This window comes from Paramisgurnus dabryanus, chromosome 1 (genome assembly GCF_030506205.2).
Source record: "Paramisgurnus dabryanus chromosome 1, PD_genome_1.1, whole genome shotgun sequence".
Lineage (NCBI taxonomy): Eukaryota > Metazoa > Chordata > Actinopteri > Cypriniformes > Cobitidae > Paramisgurnus > Paramisgurnus dabryanus.
This window is the reverse complement of record NC_133337.1, coordinates 680,748-702,880: the sequence shown is the minus strand read 5'-3', so window position 1 is coordinate 702,880 and position 22,133 is coordinate 680,748. Positions and strand designations below refer to the sequence as shown.

The 22,133-nt window shown below is 41.3% G+C and overlaps 1 protein-coding gene and 1 long non-coding RNA gene across 6 annotated transcripts in view; both read right to left on the bottom strand.

Annotated features, from left to right (window-relative positions):
- The window catches only part of tmtc1 (transmembrane O-mannosyltransferase targeting cadherins 1), a 314,969-nt gene that overhangs the window by 164,940 nt on the left and 127,896 nt on the right, over positions 1 to 22,133 (bottom strand). The gene's annotated exons all lie outside the window — the stretch shown is intronic.
- On the bottom strand, positions 13,202 to 16,137 carry LOC135746939 (uncharacterized). Its single transcript, XR_010531636.2, has 4 exons — positions 13,865 to 16,137; positions 13,635 to 13,767; positions 13,453 to 13,553; positions 13,202 to 13,342 (listed from the first exon to the last, which is right to left on the bottom strand). It is a non-coding gene; the product is annotated as an uncharacterized lncRNA (long non-coding RNA).

The window sequence follows — 22,133 nt, the reverse complement described above, 5'->3', positions numbered from 1 at the left end:
GTTGTACCCCTGGGGTGTAAGAGGTGCCCAAAAGTGCCCCAATGAAAAGTCAATGGGGCAAAATCCCATAGACTTACCATTGCAAACATTTTGACGGGTCATAGGTCCGAGCCAGGATTTCATAGAAACATGTGGGTTACTAAATTTGAAGAGGGTGCTAGACTCTGTCAGGACGTCCCCCACAATGGGGTGTAAGGTTACCATAGCAACCATTTTGGGCACCCTAGCAACCTATACCATAGACTGCCATTATAAAATGCCCGGATGGATATCTTTGCACCACAGTGTCATAGAGACATGGGGGTGGGCTCATTTTACTCAGGCATCCAATCAGTCTCTCAGGATCCTTACAGACTTACTAAGCCACGCCCCTAGCAACCACTTTTGAGCACCCTAGCAACATAAAATACAAACAGTTATATCTCGGCATCAGAACATCGTAGAGACACGGGGTTTGGACCGTTTTACTTGTGACTAGGGGTGTAACAATTGGGCACATCATTGGCCACTCCCAAGCCACGCCCCTAGCAACCAAATTTGAGCACCCTAGCAACCGAATAAACAAAGCCTTATATCTCCGCATCAGAACATCGTAGAGACACGGGGTTTGGACCGTTTTACTTGTGACTCGGAGTGTAATCACTGGGCACATCATTGGCCACTCCCAAGCCACGCCCCTAGCAACCAAATACAGTACCCTAGCAACAGAGTAAACAAAGCCTTATATCTCCGCATCAGAACATCGTAGAGACACGGGGTTTGGACCGTTTTACTTGTGACTCGGAGTGTAATCACTGGGCACATAATTGGCCACTCCCAAGCCACGCCCCTAGCAACCAAATACAGTACCCTAGCAACAGAGTAAACAAAGCCTTATATCTCCGCATCAGAACATCGTAGAGACACGGGGGTTGGACCGTTTTACTTGTGACTCGGAGTGTAATCACTGGGCACATCATTGGCCACTCCCAAGCCACGCCCCTAGCAACCAAATACAGTACCCTAGCAACAGAGTAAACAAAGCCTTATATCTCCACATCAGAACATCGTAGAGACATGGGGGTTGGACCGTTTGACTCATGACTCGGAGGGTAATCACTAGTGGATGCCATTTTTTTCCCTAGCAACCAAATACAGTACCCTAGCAACAGAGTAAACAAAGCCTTATATCTCCGCATCAGAACATCGTAGAGACATGGGGTTTGGACCGTTTGACTCGTGACTCGGAGGGTAATCACTAGTGGATGCCATTTTTTTCCCTAGCAACCAAATACAGTACCCTAGCAACAGAGTAAACAAAGCCTTATATCTCCGCATCAGAACATCGTAGAGACACGGGGGTTGGACCGTTTGACTAATGACTCAGAGGGTAATCACTAGTGGATGCAATTTTTTTCCCTAGCAACCAAATACAGTACCCTAGCAACAGAGTAAACAAAGCCTTATATCTCCGCATCAGAACATCGTAGAGACACGGGGGTTGGACCGTTTGACTCGTGACTCGGAGGGTAATCACTAGTGGATGCCATTTTTTCCCTAGCAACCAAATACAGTACCCTAGCAACAGAGTAAACAAAGCCTTATATCTCCGCATCAGAACATCGTAGAGACACGGGGTTTGGACCGTTTGACTCGTGACTCGGACTGTAATCACTAGTGGATGCCAATTTTCTCCCTAGCAACCAAATACATTACCCTAGCAACAGAGTAAACAAAGCCTTTTATCTCCACATCAGAACATCGCAGAGACACGGGGGTTGGACCGTTTGACTCGTATCTCGGAGTGTAATCACTAGTGGATGCCAATTTTTTCCCTAGCAACCAAATACAGTACCCTAGCAACAGAGTAAACAAAGCCTTATATCTCTGCATCAGAACATCGTAGAGACACGGGGGTTGGATTGTTTTACTTTTGTCTTGGAGTATAATCATAAATTGTCCCCTGAAATTTGCCACGGCAAGCACCACTCACATTTTCTTCAGGAAATGTACCTATCTAGTTATTATTATTATTCTTCTTTTTCTGGACACTTTTTTGGCGCGTAACTCGTCCCGCACGCTTTGTCGTAGACCCATAAATTAGGGCTCAAAACGACCGGCTTATTGAGGAGAGGACTGCTATGACTTTTATAAGCGATCGGGTGCAGAATTTCCGAAAGGGGGGCAAAAAACCACCCGAAAAATCCCATTGACTTAACATTACGCCAAACTTTGACAAGTCATAGCTCCGCTCGAGGATTTTGTAGAAACATGTGGGTTACAACATTTGAAGAGGGTGGTAGACTCTGTAAGAACATGGATCACAATGGGGTGTAAGTTGTACCCCTGGGGTGTAAGAGGTGCCCAAAAATGCCCAATGAAAAGTCAATGGGGGAAAATCCCATAGACTTAACATTGCAAAAACTTTGACGGGTCACAGGTCCGAGCGAGGATTTCGTAGAAGCATGTGGGTTACTAAATTTGAAGAGGGTGCTAGACTCTGTCAGGACGTCCCCCACAATAGGGTGTAAGGTTACCCTAGCAACCATTTTGGGCACCCTAGCAACCTATCCCATAGACTGCCATTACAAAATGCCCAGAGGGATATCTTTGCACCACAGTGTCACAGAGACATGGGGGTGGGCTCATTTTACTCAGGCATCCAATCAGCCTCTCAGGACCCTTGCAGAGTTACTAAGCCACGCCCCTAGCAACCACTTTTGAGCACCCTAGCAACATAAAATTCAAACAGTTATATCTCGGCATCAGAACATCGTAGAGACACGGGGGTTGGACCGTTTGACTTGTGACTAGGGGTGTAACAATTGGGCACATCATTGGCCACTCCCAAGCCACGCCCCTAGCAACCAAATACAGTACCCTAGCAACAGAGTAAACAAAGCCTTATATCTCCGCATCAGAACATCGTAGAGACACGGGGGTTGGACTGTTTTACTTGTGACTCGGAGTGTAATCACTGGGCACATCATTGGCCACTCCCAAGCCACGCCCCTAGCAACCAAATTTGAGCACCCTAGCAACCGAATAAACAAAGCCTTATATCTCCGCATCAGAACATCGTAGAGACACGGGGTTTGGACTGTTTTACTTGTGACTCGGAGTGTAATCACTGGGCACATCATTGGCCACTCCCAAGCCACGCCCCTAGCAACCAAATACAGTACCCTAGCAACAGAGTAAACAAAGCCTTATATCTCCGCATCAGAACATCGTAGAGACACGGGGGTTGGACCGTTTTACTTGTGACTCGGAGTGTAATCACTGGGCACATCATTGGCCACTCCCAAGCCACGCCCCTAGCAACCAAATTTGAGCACCCTAGCAACCGAATAAACAAAGCCTTATATCTCCGCATCAGAACATCGTAGAGACACGGGGTTTGGACTGTTTTACTTGTGACTCGGAGTGTAATCACTGGGCACATCATTGGCCACTCCCAAGCCACGCCCCTAGCAACCAAATACAGTACCCTAGCAACAGAGTAAACAAAGCCTTATATCTCCGCATCAGAACATCGTAGAGACACGGGGGTTGGACCGTTTTACTTGTGACTCGGAGTGTAATCACTGGGCACATAATTGGCCACTCCCAAGCCACGCCCCTAGCAACCAAATACAGTACCCTAGCAACAGAGTAAACAAAGCCTTATATCTCCGCATCAGAACATCGTAGAGACACGGGGGTTGGACCGTTTTACTTGTGACTCGGAGTGTAATCACTGGGCACATCATTGGCCACTCCCAAGCCACGCCTCTAGCAACCAAATACAGTACCCTAGCAACAGAGTAAACAAAGCCTTATATCTCCACATCAGAACATCGTAGAGACATGGGGTTTGGACCGTTTGACTCATGACTCGGAGGGTAATCACTAGTGGATGCCATTTTTTTCCCTAGCAACCAAATACAGTACCCTAGCAACAGAGTAAACAAAGCCTTATATCTCCGCATCAGAACATCGTAGAGACATGGGGTTTGGACCGTTTGACTCGTGACTCGGAGGGTAATCACTAGTGGATGCCATTTTTTTTCCCTAGCAACCAAATACAGTACCCTAGCAACAGAGTAAACAAAGCCTTATATCTCCGCATCAGAACATCGTAGAGACACGGGGGTTGGACCGTTTGACTCATGACTCGGAGGGTAATCACTAGTAAATGCCATTTTTTTCCCTAGCAACCAAATACAGTACCCTAGCAACAGAGTAAACAAAGCCTTATATCTCCGCATCAGAACATCGTAGAGACACGGGGGTTGGATCGTTTGACTCGTGACTCGGAGTGTAATCACTAGTGGATGCCATTTTTTTCCTTAGCAACCAAATACAGTACCCTAGCAACAGAGTAAACAAAGCCTTATATCTCCGCATCAGCACATCGTAGAGACACGGGGGTTGGACCGTTTGATTCATGACTCGGAGGGTAATCACTAGTGGATGCCATTTTTTCCCTAGCAACCAAATACAGTACCCTAGCAACCGAATAAACAAAGCCTTATATCTTCGCATCAGAATATCGTAAAGACATGTGGGTTGAATTGTTTTACTTTTGGCTTGGAGTATAATCATATATTGTCCCCCGAAATTTGCCACGGCAAGCACCACTTCACATTTTCTTCAGGAAATGTACCTATCTAGTTATTATTATTCTTTTTCTTCTGAGACTAAAATTTCTAACTCTAACTCGTCCTAGAGCTTTCAAGCTACAGCCATCAAACTTTGGACAGACTTTCGGTCTGATCTGACGAGGTGTGCTATATCTTTTCTAACTGATGGGACCTTCCAAATTCCTAAACGGGGCGCTGAAACACCCCAAAATTTCCATTGACTTAACATTGAGACAAACTTTGACGGGTCATAGCTGCGAGTGAGAAACTTGTAGAAACTTGTGGCTTACCACATTTAAGGAGGCTGACAGGCTGTGTAAGAACATACCTCACAATGGGGTGTAAGCTGTACCCCTGGGGTGTAAGAGGCCCCCAAAATTTCCCATTGACTTATAATGGGGCAGGAAACATGCCCATAAAAGGGAATAAAAGCGTCCCAGATGGAATATCTTCACTTTAGAGTGTCTTAGAGACATGGGGGTGGGCTCATTTTACTCAAGCATCCAATCAGTCTCTTAGGATCACCCCAGAGCTATTAAGCCACGCCCCTAGCAACAATTTTGGGTACCCTAGCAACATCTCCCATAGACTACCATTATAAAAAGCCCAGATGGATATCTTTGCACCAGAGTGTCATAGAGACATAGGGGTGGGCTCATTTTACTCAGGCATCCAATCAGTCTCTTAGGATTCTTATTGAGGTATTAAGCCACGCCCCTAGCAACAGAATATGAAGACCCTAGCAACATAATAAACAAAGCCTTATATCTCTGGATCTGAACATCGTAGAGACACAGGGGTTGGACCGTTTTACTTGTGGCTTGAAGTGTAATCATTATGGGATGCCAATTTTCTCCCTAGCAACCAAACTTAGTACCCTAGCAACGGAATAAACAAAGCCTTATATCTCCGCTTCAGAACATCATAGAGACACGGGGGTTGGACCGTTTTACTTGTGGCTTGAAGTGTGATCATTATGGGATGCCAATTTTCTCCCTAGCAACCAAATTAGTACCCTAGCAACGGAATAAACAAAGCCTCATATCTCTGCATCAGAAAATTGTAGAGACACTGGGGTTGGACCGTTTTACTTGTGGCTTGAAGTGTGATTATTATGGGATGCCAATTTTCTCCCTAGCAACCAAACTTAGTACCCTAGTAACGGAATAAACAAAGCCTTATATCTCCGCATCAGAACATTGTAGAGACACGGGGGTTGGACCGTTTTACTTGTGGCTTGAAGGGTGATCATTATGGGATGCCAATTTTCTCCCTAGCAACCAAACTTAGTACCCTAGCAATGCAATACATGTTAGCTTCATGCTAGCTTCCTGCTAATCATGCTAGCTTCATGCTAGCTTCATGCTAATCATGCTAGCTTCATGCTAATCATGCTAACTTCATGCTAGCTTCATGCTAATCATGCTAACTTCATGCTAGCTTCATGCTAATCATGCTAACATCATGTTAGCTTCATGCTAATCATGCTAGCATCATGCTAGCTTCATGTTAATCATGCTAGCATCATGCTAGCTTCATGCTAACTTCATGCTAATCCTGCTAGCTTCATGCTAGCTTCATGCTAATCATGCTAGCATCATGCTAGCTTCATGCTAATCATGCTAACATCATGCTAGCTTCATGCTAATCATGCTAGCATCATGCTAGCTTCATGCTAATCATGCTAGCATCATGCTAGCTTCATGCTAATCATGCTAACATCATGCTAGCTTCATGCTAATCATGATAGCATCATGTTAGCTTCATGCTAATCATGTTAGCATCATGCTAGCTTCATGCTAATAATGCTAGCATCATGCTAGCTTCATGCTAGCTTCATGCTAATCATGCTAGCATCATGCTAGCTTCATGCTAATCATGCTAGCATCATGCTAGCTTCATGCTAATCATGCTAGCATCATGCTAGCTTCATGCTAATCATGCTAGCATCATGCTAGCTTCATGCTAATCATGCTAGCATCATGCTAGCTTCATGCTAATCATGCTAACTTCATACTAATCATGCTAGCTTCATGCTAATCATGCTAACTTCATGCTAATCATGCTAGCATCATGCTAGCTTCATGCTAATCATGCTAGCATCATGCTAGCTTCATGCTAATCATGCTAACATCATGCTAGCTTCATGGTAAATCATGCTACCTTCATACTTAAACATACTAACAGCCAGATAGCCTACTAAACTAAACTTATGTCAAACCGTTTTAAACGTTCAGGCTACGCTTTCTCAAGCCAACATAAAGTTTGTCTTCAAACTTTACTATCTAGTTATTATTATTATTCTTCCAACCAAATTTCCGCAATTAATACGGCTCGAACCGCTTAACTTAGAAACTTCATTCAAACTCTCAAACGTGCGGACTATTCGGGAATAGTGTGCTATGACTTTTATAAGCGATTGGGGGTACGGTCTTCGCCCCAGGGGCGAAAAAGCAGCCGAAAAATCCCATTGACTTAACATGGAGACAAACTTTGACGAGTCGTAGCTCAGACCTAGAATTTCACAGAAACTTGTGACTTGCCACATTTGAAGAGGCTGGCAGGCTCTGTAAGAACATACCTCACAATGGGGTGTAAGTTGTACCCCTGGGGTGTAAGAGGCCCCCAAATTTCCCCATAGACTTATAATGGGGCAGGAATCATGCCCATATAAGGAAATAAAAACGTCCCAGATGGGATATCTTTGCAGCGCAGTGTCGTAGAGACATGGGGGTGGGCTCATTTTACTCAGGCATCCAATCAGTCCCTTAGGATCCTTATTGAGCTATTAAGCCACGCCCCTAGCAACAATTTTGGGCACCCTAGCAACATTTCCCATAGACTGCCATTATAAAATGCCCAGATGGATATCTTTGCAGCACAGTGTCACAGAGACATGGGGGTGGGCTCATTTTACTCAGGCATCCAATCTGTCTCTCACCATCCTTATTGAGGTATTAAGCCACGCCCCTAGCAACCAAATATGAGCAGCCTAGCAACATAATAAACAAAGCCTTATATCTCTGGATCCGAACATCATAGAGACATGGGGGTTGGGTCTTTGGGTAATATTAGCTTCATGCTAGCTTCATGCTAAGTCATACTAGCTTCATGCTAGTTTCATGCTAGCTTTATGCTAATTTCATAATAAATCTTGCTAACTTGATGCTAAATCATGCTAACTTCATGTTAAATCTTGTTAGCTTCACGCTAAATCATGCTAGCTTCATGCTAATCATGCTAGCATCATCTTAATCATGCTAGCATCATGTTAATTTCATGCTAAATTCATGCTAACTTCATGGTAATCATGCTAACATCATGTTAGCTTCATGCAAATTATGCTAGCTTCATGCTACTCATACTAACATCATGCTAGCTTCATGCTAACATCATGCTAGCTTCATGCTAATCATGCTAACATCATGCTAACTTCATGCTAATCATGTTAACATCATGTTAATCATACTAGCTTCATGCTAATAATGCTAGCATCATGCTAGCTTCGTGCTAATCATGCTATCATCATGCTAGCTTCGTGCTAATCATGCTAGCATCATGCTAGCTTCGTGCTAATCATGCTACCATCATGCTAGCTTCGTGCTTATCATAGTAGCATCATGCTAGCTTCGTGCTTATCAAGCTAGCATCATGCTAGCTTCGTGCTAATCATGCTAACATCATGCTAGCTTCGTGCTAATCATGCTAGCATCATGCTAGCTTCGTGCTTATCATGCTAGCTTTATGCTAGCTTTGTGCTAATCATGCTAGCATCATGCTAGCTTCATGCTAATCATGCTAGCTTCGTGCTAATCATGCTAGCTTCATGCTACCTTCGTGTTAATCATGCTAGCATCATACTAGCTTCGTGCTAATCATGCTAGCTTCATGCTAGCTTTGTGCTTATTATGCTAGCATCATGCTAGCTTCATGCTAATCATGCTAGCATCATGCTAGCTTCGTGCTAATCATGCTAGCATCATGCTAGCTTCATGCTAATCATGCTAGCTTCATGTTAGCTTTATGCTAATCATGCTAACATCATGCTAGCTTCATGCTAATCATGCTAGCATCATGCTAGCTTCATGCTAATCATGCTAGCATCATGCTAGCTTCATGCTAATCATGCTAGCTTCATGCTAATCATGCTACCATCATGCTAATCATGCTAGCTTCATGCTAGCTTCATGCTAATCATGCTAGCATCATGCTAGCTTCATAATAAATCTTGCTAACTTGATGCTAAATCATGCTAACTTCATGTTAAATCTTGTTAGCTTCACGCTAAATCATGCTAGCTTCATGCTAATCATGCTAGCATCATCTTAATCATGCTAGCATCATGTTAATTTCATGCTAAATTCATGCTAACTTCATGGTAATCATGCTAACATCATGTTAGCTTCATGCAAATTATGCTAGCTTCATGCTACTCATACTAACATCATGCTAGCTTCATGCTAACATCATGCTAGCTTCATGCTAATCATGCTAACATCATGCTAACTTCATGCTAATCATGTTAACATCATGTTAATCATACTAGCTTCATGCTAATAATGCTAGCATCATGCTAGCTTCGTGCTAATCATGCTATCATCATGCTAGCTTCGTGCTAATCATGCTAGCATCATGCTAGCTTCGTGCTAATCATGCTACCATCATGCTAGCTTCGTGCTTATCATAGTAGCATCATGCTAGCTTCGTGCTTATCAAGCTAGCATCATGCTAGCTTCGTGCTAATCATGCTAACATCATGCTAGCTTCGTGCTAATCATGCTAGCATCATGCTAGCTTCGTGCTTATCATGCTAGCTTTATGCTAGCTTTGTGCTAATCATGCTAGCATCATGCTAGCTTCATGCTAATCATGCTAGCTTCGTGCTAATCATGCTAGCTTCATGCTACCTTCGTGTTAATCATGCTAGCATCATACTAGCTTCGTGCTAATCATGCTAGCTTCATGCTAGCTTTGTGCTTATTATGCTAGCATCATGCTAGCTTCATGCTAATCATGCTAGCATCATGCTAGCTTCGTGCTAATCATGCTAGCATCATGCTAGCTTCATGCTAATCATGCTAGCTTCATGTTAGCTTTATGCTAATCATGCTAACATCATGCTAGCTTCATGCTAATCATGCTAGCATCATGCTAGCTTCATGCTAATCATGCTAGCATCATGCTAGCTTCATGCTAATCATGCTAGCTTCATGCTAATCATGCTACCATCATGCTAATCATGCTAGCTTCATGCTAGCTTCATGCTAATCATGCTAGCATCATGCTAGCTTCATGCTAATCATGCTAACATCATGCTAGCTTCATGGTAATCATGCTAACATCATGCTAGCTTCATGCTAATCATGCTAGCATCATGCTAGCTTAATGCTAATCATGCTAAATCATGTTAACGTCATGTTAGCTTCATGTTAAATCATGTTAGCTTCATGCTAATCATGCTAACATCATGCTAGCTTCATGTTAAATCATGCTAGCTTCATGCTAGCTTCATGCTAAATCATGCTAAATCATGTTAACGTCATGTTAGCTTCATGTTAAATCATGTTAGCTTCATGCTAAATCATGTTAGCTTCATGATAAATCATGCTAGCTTCATGATAAATCATGTTAACTTCATGGTAAATCATGTTAACTCATGCTAGCTTCATATTTCATCATGATAACTTTTTTAAATCATGCTAGCTTCACACTAAAACATGTCAACAGCCAGGTAAACTACTAGACTAAGTTTCTTTTACATTTCTGTCAATCAACTTTTTTGCATTTTCATGCACTGGTAATTCCTTGGGAATTGCATTTCTAGTTATTATTATTATTCTTCCAACCAAATTTCCGCAATTAAAGAGCACCAATTATGCTAATAAATTGGCACGTTAGCACGTTATTGCAATATCCCATAGTACATACATGTTTTTAAACTTGAACTAATGCATTGTGAGTCTTATAAATTGCTTACATACCTCACCGATTTCCCACTGTCTGGAAAACGCTCGGTTTAGTTCCTGTCTCCGCCTCCCAAAATGTCTAGTGTAATCGAATTGGTCAGATGACTACTCAACTGTTATTGGTCAGCTGGGTTCGGCGTGTGTTTGAAAGGTTACGCCCCTGACTACGCGTGGGTTGACACAGATTCTGACTGAGAGTCACAGCCTCAGAGGCAACGTAAACAAGCGTTATATTTCTCTATAAACGATGGTGTCTGTACTGCCTTACCACTTCGAGCTCGATCCAGAGAGTTCAGAAGGCCGTTACGATATAAACGATCTCCGTCAATGAATGCGATTGGATTTAACTTTTTTAGGTGTCCTTAGCTCTGCCAGAATGCTAAACGAAGACGAAAATGTGTTGCAAAGACATCCAAAAGGTAATTATAACGTACTACATAACTATATGGAAACACCAAATGTAGCACATAGAAAGTATTTGTTGAAATGATTATAAAACGATTTCACTTGGTAATTTCTACATTATTTTACTCTAGTAAAATGTATTATAAAAGACTGCTTACATACTGTATTACTGTGCAAACTATATGGAAACACCAAATGTAGCACATAGAAAGTATTTGTTGAAATGATTATAAAACGATTTCACTTGGTAATTTCTACATTATTTTACTATAGTAAACTTAATTATAAAATACTGCTTACATACTATTTTACTGTGCAAACTATATGGAAACACCAAATGTAGCACAAAGAAAGAATTAATTGAAATGAATGTTAGTTCTACATTATTTTACTATGGTAAACTTTATTATGAAAGACTGTGCTATGTTTTTACTTCATGGGCGTAGATTTAGGGTGGGACGCTAGGGACATGTCCCTAGCAATATTCAGGGAAGACTGAATTGTCCCTAGCAATAATTTCGACCAAACAATTAATCTGTATTTATATATAACCACTAATGTCCTTCTTATTCTTGTGTTTTCTATTTTTTACTTATTATATTTTTGTCAGAAATCATTTAAATTAGATTAGAAATCATTTGCAATCCCGTTCTGTAAAAATGACGCTCTATGTGGTACACAAACGGTTAACAGCTTTCGTTCTCTGCAATGCCCGCCTCCGTAACTCACATCGCTAATATGATTGGCTTTGCATTTCTTTAGTCCCGCCTCTCTAATCTTATTGCTAATATGATTGGATTAGCATTTCTTGAGTCCCGCCTCTCTAAATCACATCCCTTTATGGGCTTGTCTTTACTCGCTACGTGTGATAGGATGGTTTCACTTTGTACAACGCGCCAAAGTTCACTCAACAAGACGCGCGTGATTATTCGGGCTACAGGTAAGTGAGGAAGAAAGTATTATTACACCCACTGTAACTGTTTCATTCACAAAATACGGAACAAGTTGTGTCACATAATGATTCAAGGAAAGTATTTTCACCAATACACGACAATCCCATGTTAACCTGAGGAGTTGCAAACTTTTGTCAACCTTTTATAAATGGGGTAGCAAGGTTATTTAGGGGGTCCCTAATCCATGAAAGAAAATAACCCCAACATGGTAAAAACATGAATTCATGTCATGATTGCTGAATACTTTACATTACTGCACTGTGGTCATTACTTGCACAGATGTAGACATAATGTAAGGTTGCATTTTAAACTTAAAATTATTTTTTTCACACTGATTAACTGTCTGTTAATGAAAAGAAGATTTAATGTGAACTACAGAAACGTTAATAAACGTTGTTCAGGAAACAGCATGATATATACCATCTTCAACACTGGGATTTTTTTGGCAAATTTAAATTAAGAATTAAATATTAATTGCATATTCTTCATTGTTATAAAGTAAATATGGTTATATCTTACAATGTGATTTTCTTTTTTTTTTGACAAAGACTTAAACAGTTACTGTTTATTAGGCTCTAGGACATAACGAATTGTTTATTATAAATTTGGGATGACCGGGGGTGGCGAGTCAGATGTTACTGAGTAAAGTGCATACTGAGTTGTCTGTTGTTTGTGTCAAGTAAACGGTGATAAACAGTTTTTGCAATGCAACCATTTTATTTATGTCCCCACCAATGCCAGAATCAAACCTACGCCCTTGTTTTACTTACTAGGTTTTAAGGAGAATGCAACAGGTTCCAGGGCCTCTTACCTGCGTGATTCATCATCCAGGTTTTGCACAAATTGTCTAAATCCCTACACACAGAACATTTATTGTACCGACTATAAGCCTTTGAGGCGCAGGACTAGATTAAGTTTTATTACATTTTTAAACCAATAACACTAAAGTATTATTATAGTAACAAAGTACCCAAAAGAACAAAAGATGTAACTTTAAAGAAAATATAGTAGTCAGTCAAAAGTTTATTTATTACAAATATATATTTAAATGTTAAACAATATACAAATAAACATACTTTAGTAACCATATTGTGCTATTCTTTCAAAAATTGTTCAATTCACTTCTTACAGCTATCTATTCAGATAAATGGCATATCAAAGCTTTGTCAGCTGATGCTATCTAAGATGACACTTTAGGGTTATCATCCTGTCGTGTGTTGTTCTCCAGATATGCTTGGAGCTTCCTGATTGGAATGTTGGCTTCCGACGACCCCTGCACTGAAGATGGCATGCAATCACGTCCTCCTTTGAAGGTTTCTCAAACTGTGATGCCAGGTCCATTGGAATCTGGGTTTCCTTCAGCTTATCTTCAAATACCTCATCAAACACAAGCCTGATCACATCCTCCACATAACTGTAGAAATATTGCAGTCAATAAATCTTTTGTTTTGATCATTTATTTCCCTGCTTCATACATTAAGTTTTTAATTATGAATGTATTTGAAATAAAACATTACTGCTTACGGTATGTCATTTGTGTGTTTTGGGAACATAGCCTTGTACTTTCCCTCTCCTGCTTTTGTTACGGCTTGGTGACATTGTAATGGATGGCTGCAAGGTACAACCTGTAAAAATATAAGCAAGTAAAATTTATTATAAAAGTAAATACTACTTTATTTAACACAGTTACTAAAATACTTAAATACCTGCATAGCATTCCAATAAATGAGAAAATCAAATTTTTTTGCTGCAAATCTGAAATCTCAGGCTACGGACGGCAAAGGCATCCACTGATGATGGTGATGGAAACATTGTGAAACGATGCTACTGTCTGGGTTCCTATGATTATGCAGAGAAAAAAACTTTGTCATCATCAGTTATACATTTAAGACTGGTAGTGGTTTCACTAGCTAAATACATCATTTGTGTTACACACCTTTGCTCCTCATATGCCAGTTTGACTCCTTGTACTGTGTGTAATGATGTTGCATGTTTGCATACAGTGTAGAAGGATGTGTCCAGCTGCGAATCTAAGATATAGACAAATAAAACAAACATGTATTCAGTCAAAAAGACATATTATAACAATAGAGTACCATGACTATAAATCGTTAGACTATTCATTAAAACGTTAATGTATTACATATTACATGGCCCAACATTAGCAACACACATTACGTGTTTACTTCGTTTCAAAATCTAAGAAAGCTTCAAGTAAATACAACAGTAAAATACATATAACTTTAAACAAATCATCTGTACTTAGAGTTTCTTGAGTTTGATCATGAGAACAAATTTTACCGGTAACAGTTAAGCTGGTAACTTAGCAAGTTTGTAAACATGTCTTAACCAACATCGATAAAAAAACGATAGTCTGCATAATTCAACATACACGTGTGTAAATATGGTACGTTGTTTATGAAATACAGTATTACAACACAAAACAGTTCGCTTGCAAGCTTAGCTCTACACGCACATTATGTTAATCTCCGGTTACCTGTTACGTAATGTACAGTAAAAGGCAAATAATAAACGTGAATACTTACAGCCTGTGATCCAGAAGTGACCAGTAATCCAACTTTCAGGAGGAGACGTCGCGCAAATCCAGCTTCGGTTCATGAGAAGCAGTTATTGTGAAAACTCCGTGAACAACTTCTGACTGATTTTTCCGGAACCGTATTAAACATGATGTCCTCTGTGGAAGTCCATAAAGTGCTATTTTGCCCTTGCATCTAAAGAGACAGCGTCTACTCGAGAGATTTAATCGCTTAAACGATGAAACAAGAGTTTGCAAACAGAGTAAAAGCAGGGACTCCCAACCTCCGCCATTTTAGCTCTCTTCTGACTCGGCGCTCCCCACCCTCGTCTTTGAGGGCGTACCCAAGCAAAGCAGAGAGGGCTGAACTATGATAATGTTGGTCTTATCTACGTCACTAATCCCAGGAAGTAAACTGTTGCCTACAATCCGAGTGTTTTTTGTAGTCCTCGAACGTTAGAGACGATAACTCGCGTCATCGTTTTCTTTGAGGTATGTACTTTTTGAATATCGTTAGCATGTACTAATACACACTTACACACAAAATGATGTTTAAAAACGTGTATCCCATAATAGGTGCTCTTTAATACGGCTCGAACCGTTTAACTTAGAAACTTCCTTCAAACTCTCAAACGTGCGGACTATTCGGGAATAGTGTGCTATGACTTTTATAAGCAATCGGGGGTACGGTCTACGCCCCAGGGGCGAAAAAGCAGCCGAAAAATCCCATAGACTTAACATTGCGACAAACTTTGATGAGTCGTAGCTCAGACCTAGGATTTCACAGAAACTTGTGACTTGCCACATTTGAAGAGGCTGGCAGGCTCTGTAAGAACATACCTCACAATGGGGTGTAAGCTGTACCCCTGGGGTGTAAGAGGTCCCCAAATTTCCCCATAGACTTATAATGGGGCAGGAATCATGCCCATATAAGGAACTAAAAACGTCCCGAATGGGATATCTTTGCAGCGCAGTGTCATAGAGACATGGGGGTGGGCTCATTTTACTCAGGCATCCAATCAGTCCCTTAGGATCCTTATTGAGCTATCAAGCCACGCCCCTAGCAACCATTTTGGGCACCCTAGCAACATCTCCCATAGACTGCCATTATAAAATGCCCAGATGGATATCTTTGCAGCACAGTGTCACAGAGACATGGGGGTGGGCTCATTTTACTCAGGCATCCAATCAGTCTCTCACCATCCTTATTGAGGTATTAAGCCACGCCCCTAGCAACCAAATATGAGCAGCCTAGCAACATAATAAACAAAGCCTTATATCTCTGGATCCGGACATCATAGAGACATGGGGGTCGGGTCTTTGGGTCATATTAGCTTCATGCTAGCTTCATGCTAAGTCATGCTAGCTTCGTGCTAGTTTCATGCTAGCTTTATGCTAATTTTATAATAAATCTTGCTAACTTAATGTTAAATCATGCTAGCTTCATGTTAAATCTTGTTAGCTTCATGCTAAATCATGCTAGCTTCATGCTAATCATGCTAGCATCATCTTAATCATGCTAGCATCATGCTAATAATGCTAGGATCATGCTAATTTCATGCTAAATTCATGCTAACTTCATGGTAATCATGTTAGCATCATGCTAGCTTCATGCAAATTATGCTAGCCTCATGCTAATCATACTAACATCATGTTAGCTTTATGCTAATCATGATAACATCATGCTAGCTTCATGCTAATCATACTAGCATCGTGCTAGCTTCATGCTAATCATGCTAGCATCGTGCTAGCTTCATGCTAATCATGCTAACATCGTGCTAGCTTCATGTTAATCATGCTAGCATCGTGCTAACTTCATGCTAGCATCATGCTAATCATGCTAGCATCATGCTAATCATGTTAGCATCATGCTAGCTTCATGCTAATCATGCTAACATCATGCTAGTTTCATGCTAATCATGCTAGCATCATGCTAACTTCATGCTAATCATGTTAGCATCATGCTAGCTTCATGCTAATCATGCTAGCATCATGCTAGCTTCATGCTAATCATGCTAACATCATGCTAGCTTCATGCTAATCATGCTAGCATCATGCTAACTTCATGCTAATCATGTTAGCAACATGCTAGCTTCATGCTAATCATGCTAGCATCATGCTAGCTTCATGCTAATCATGCTAACATCATGCTAGCTTCATGCTAATCATGTTAGCATCATGCTAGCTTCATGCTAGTCATGCTAGCTTCATGCTAGCTTCATGCTAATCATGCTAGCATCATGCTAATCATGCTAGCTTCATGCTAGCTTCATGGTAATCATGCTAGCATCATGCTAGCTTCATGCTAATCATGCTAGTATCATGCTAGCTTCATGCTAGTCATGCTAGCTTCATGCTAGCTTCATGGTAATCTTGCTAGCATCATGTTAGCTTCATGCTAATCATGATAGCTTCGTGTTTATCATGATAACATTATGCTAGCTTCATGCTAATCATGCTAACATCATGCTAGCTTCATGCTAATCATGTTAGCATCATGCTAGCTTCATGCTAGTCATGCTAGCTTCATGCTAGCTTCATGCTAATCATGCTAGCATCATGCTAATCATGCTAGCTTCATGCTAGCTTCATGGTAATCATGCTAGCATCATGCTAGCTTCATGCTAATCATGCTAGTATCATGCTAGCTTCATGCTAGTCATGCTAGCTTCATGCTAGCTTCATGGTAATCTTGCTAGCATCATGTTAGCTTCATGCTAATCATGATAGCTTCGTGTTTATCATGATAACATTATGCTAGCTTCATGCTAATCATGCTAGCATCGTGCTAGCTTCATGCTAATCATGCTAGCAACGTGCTAGCTTCATGCTAATCATGCTAGCATCGTGCTAGCTTCATGCTAATCATGCTAACATCGTGCTAGCTTTATGCTAATCATGCTAGCATCGTGCTAGTTTCATGCTAATCATGCTAGCATCGTGCTAGCTTCATGCTAATCATGCTAGCATCGTGCTAGCTTCATGCTAGCATCATGCTAATCATGCTAGCATCATGCTAATCATGTTAGCATCATGCTAGCTTCATGCTAATCATGCTATCATTCATGCTAACTTCATGCTAATCATGCTAGCATCATGCTAGCTTCATGCTAATCATGCTAACATCATGCTAGCTTCATGCTAATCATGCTAGCTTCATGCTAATCATGCTAGCATCATGTTAGCTTCATGCTAGTCATGCTAGCATCATGCTAGTTTCATGCTAGTCATGCTAGCTTCATGCTAATCATGCTACCATCATGCTAACGTCATGCTGAATCATGCTAATCATGCTAGCATCATATTTCATCATGATAACTTTTTTAAATCATGCTAGCTTCACACTAAAACATGTCAACGGCCAGGTAAACTACTAGACTAAATTTCTTTTACATTTCTGTCAATCAGCTTTTTGCATTTTCATGCACTGGTAATTCCTTGGGAATTGCATATCTAGTTATTATTATTCTTCCAACCAAATTTCCGCAATTAATACGGCTCGAACCGTTTAACTTAGAAACTTCTTTCAAACTCTCAAACGTGCGGACTATTCGGGAATAGTGTGCTATGACTTTTATAAGCGATCGGGGGTACGGTCTTCGCCCCAGGGGCGAAAAAGCAGCCGAAAAATCCCATAGACTTAACATTGCGACAAACTTTGACGAGTCGTAGCTCAGACCTAGGATTTCACAGAAACTTGTGACTTGCCACATTTGAAGAGGCTGGCAGGCTCTGTAAGAACATACCTCACAATGGGGTGTAAGTTGTACCCCTGGGGTGTAAGAGGTCCCCAAATTTCCCCATAGACTTATAATGGGGCAGGAATCATGCCCATATAAGGAACTAAAAACGTCCCGGATGGGATATCTTTGCAGCACAGTGTCATAGAGACATGGGGGTGGGCTCATTTTACTCAGGCATCCAATCAGTCCCTTAGGATCCTTATTGAGCTATCAAGCCACGCCCCTAGCAACCATTTTGGGCACCCTAGCAACATCTCCCATAGACTGCCATTATAAAATGCCCAGATGGATATCTTTGCAGCGCAGTGTCATAGAGACATGGGGGTGGGCTCATTTTACTCAGGCATCCAATCAGTCTCTCACCATCCTTATTGAGGTATTAAGCCACGCCCCTAGCAACCAAATATGAGCAGCCTAGCAACATAATAAACAAAGCCTTATATCTCTGGATCCGGACATCGTAGAGACATGGGGGTTGGGTCTTTGGGTCATATTAGCTTCATGCTAGCTTCATGCTAAGTCATACTAGCTTCGTGCTAGTTTCATGCTAGCTTTATGCTAATTTCATAATAAATCTTTCTAACTTAATGCTAAATCATGCTAGCATCATGCTAACTTCATGCTAATCATGCTAGCTTCATGCTAGCTTCATGCTAATCATGCTAGCATCATCTTAATCATGCTAGCATCGTGTTAATAATGCTAGGATCATGCTAATTTCATGCTAAATTCATGCTAACTTCATGGTAATCATGCTAGCATCATGCTAGCTTCATGCAAATTATGCTAACTTCATGCTAATCATACTAACATCATGCTAGCTTTATGCTAATCATGATAACATCATGCTTGCTTCATGCTAATCATGTTAGCATCATGTTAGCTTCATGCTAATCATGCTAACATCATGTTAGCTTCATGCTAATCATGCTAGCTTCATGCTAATCATGCTAACATCATGTTAGCTTCATGCTTATCATGCTAGCATCATGCTAGCTTCATGCTAATCATGCTAACATCATGCTAGCTTCATGCTAATCATGCTAACATCATGCTAGCTTCATGCTAATCATGCTAACATCATGCTAGCTTCATGTTAATCATGCTAGCATCATGCTAACATCATGCTAGTTTTATGCTAATCGTGCTAGCATCATGCTAGCTTCATGTTAATCATGATAGCATCATGCTAGCTTCATGCTAATCATGCTAGCATCATGCTAGCTTCATGCTAATCATGCTAGCATCGTGCTAGCTTCATGCTAACATCATGCTACCGTCATGCTAATCATGTTACCATCATGCTAACATCATGCTAGCTTCATGCTAATCATGTTAGCATCATGCTAGCTTCATGCTAATCATGCTAGCATCATGCTAGCTTCGTGCTAATCATGCTAATCATGCTAGCTTCATGCTAATCATGCTTACATCATGCTAACGTCATGTTAATCATGCTAGCATCATGCTAGCTTCATGCTAATCACGTTAGCATCATGCTAGCTTCATGCTAATCACGTTAGCATCATGCTAGCTTCATGCTAGCATCATCTTTGCTTCAATGCTAATCATGTTAGCTTCATGCTCATCATGCTAGCATCATGTTAGCTTCATGCTAATCATGCTAGCATCATGCTAGCTTCAATGCTAATCATGTAAGCTTCATGCTAATCATGCTAGCTTCAATGCTGATCATGTTAGCTTCATGCTAATCATTCTAACATCGTGCTAGCTTCATGCTAATCATGCTAGCATCATGCTAGCTTCATGCTAATCATGCTAGCATCATGCTAGCTTCATGCTAATCATGCTAGCATCATGCTAGCTTCATGCTAATCATGCTAGCATCATGCTAGCATCACGCAAATAATGCTAGCTTCATGCTAATCATGCTAGCATCATGTTAACGTCATGTTGAATCATGCTAATCATGCTAGCATCATATTTCATCATGATAACTTTTTTAAATCATGCTAGCTTCACACTAAAACATGTCAACAGCCAGGTAAACTACTAGACTAAATTTCTTTTACATTTCTGTCAATCAACTTTTTGCATTTTCATGCACTGGTAATTTCTTGGGAATTGCATATCTAGTTATTATTATTCTTCCAACCAAATTTCCGCAATTAATACGGCTCGAACCGTTTAACTTAGAAACTTCATTCAAACTCTCAAACGTGCAGACTATTCGGGAATAGTGTGCTATGACTTTTATAAGCGATCGGGGGTACGGTCTTCGCCCCAGGGGCGAAAAAGCAGCCGAAAAATCCCATAGACTTAACATTGTGACAAACTTTGAAAAGTCGTAGCTCAGACCTAGGATTTCAGAGAAACTTGTGACTTGCCACATTTGAAGAAGCTGGTAGTCTCTGTAAGAACATACCTCACAATGGGGTGTAAGCTGTACCCCTGGGGTGTAAGAGGTCCCCAAATTTCCCCATAGACTTATAATGGGGCAGGAATCATGCCCATATAAGGAACTAAAAACGTCCTGGATGGGATATCTTTGCAGCGCAGTGTCATAGAGACATGGGGGTGGGCTCATTTTACTCAGGCATCCAATCAGTCCCTTAGGATCCTTATTGAGCTATCAAGCCACGCCCCTAGCAACCATTTTGGGCACCCTAGCAACATCTCCCATAGACTACCATTATAAAATGCCCAGATGGATATCTTTGCAGCACAGTGTCACAGAGACATGGGGGTGGGCTCATTTTACTCAGGCATCCAATCAGTCTCTCACCATCCTTATTGAGGTATTAAGCCACGCCCCTAGCAACCAAATGTGAGCAGCCTAGCAACATAATAAACAAAGCCTTATATCTCTGGATCCGGACATTAAAGAGACATGTGGGTTGGGTCTTTGGGTAATATTAGCTTCATGCTAGCTTCATGCTAAGTCATACTAGCTTCGTGCTAGTTTCATGCTAGCTTTATGCTAATTTCATAATAAATCTTGCTAACTTAATTCTAAATCATGCTAGCTTCATGTTAAAGGAATACTTCACCGATTTAGCATTCAGCTTTGTATCAGTAGAAACCTGACAATATTTTTGAATGACCGTGTTTCCCACCCTCATGTTCCTGTGAGAGGAGAGATATCTGGATTCTGGTTGTGCAAAAAACTATTCCGATGACGCAAAATGACGATTTTTGCGTCATTGGCAGAGATTTTGGCCAGAGGCAAAGACTACAGCCAGTATTAGGAGCTACTTCCGCATGTTTTCTCCCCGCCCATAGGGGTTGGACTGCGAGTGCATTCGGAAAAGCCCGAATCAAAACGAGAGTCAGCCATCTTTAATCTTCGCTAAGCTAAGCTAGCCTGATCTTGCTTTGTGGAGAAAGCCGAGTAAACAAACCACGATGGCAGAGTGTAGTGTTGAAAACGAGATGGCAGAAGGGAATTTTGATGACCTGTTGCTCGAATCTGATGTTCGCGGTTACCTGTACGAGCCGCAATACAACAAAGAACAGTTACGGATGATTGAGGAACAAGAGGCTGCCACCGCGGCTGCTGTAGCCGAGGTGGGGCCGGTCTGGTGGTTTACGTGCTCTCGCTGTGCGCCTCGCTGTTGCTTGAATCTGATGGTCGTGGTACTTGTACGAGCCGCAATACAACGAGGATCAGTTACGGATGATTAAGGAACAAGAGGCTGCCACCACGGCTGCTGTAGCCGAGGTGGGGCCGGTCTGGTGGTTTACGTGCTCCCGCTGTGCGCCTATGGACACCGAAAGAGAGTCATATTGCTGTCGCGAATTTCAGCGATAGCATTTTCTTCTTGAAGCCCGCAGGGAGAAACGGAGGCATGGGTATAAAGTGAGTATTTTGTTTTTCACGTCCGTCAGCTGATCTATGGTTGTTATATTTACACCTATGTTAGCCTATTCTGTATGTGAAAATAGCTTGCACTGCTAACGTTGTG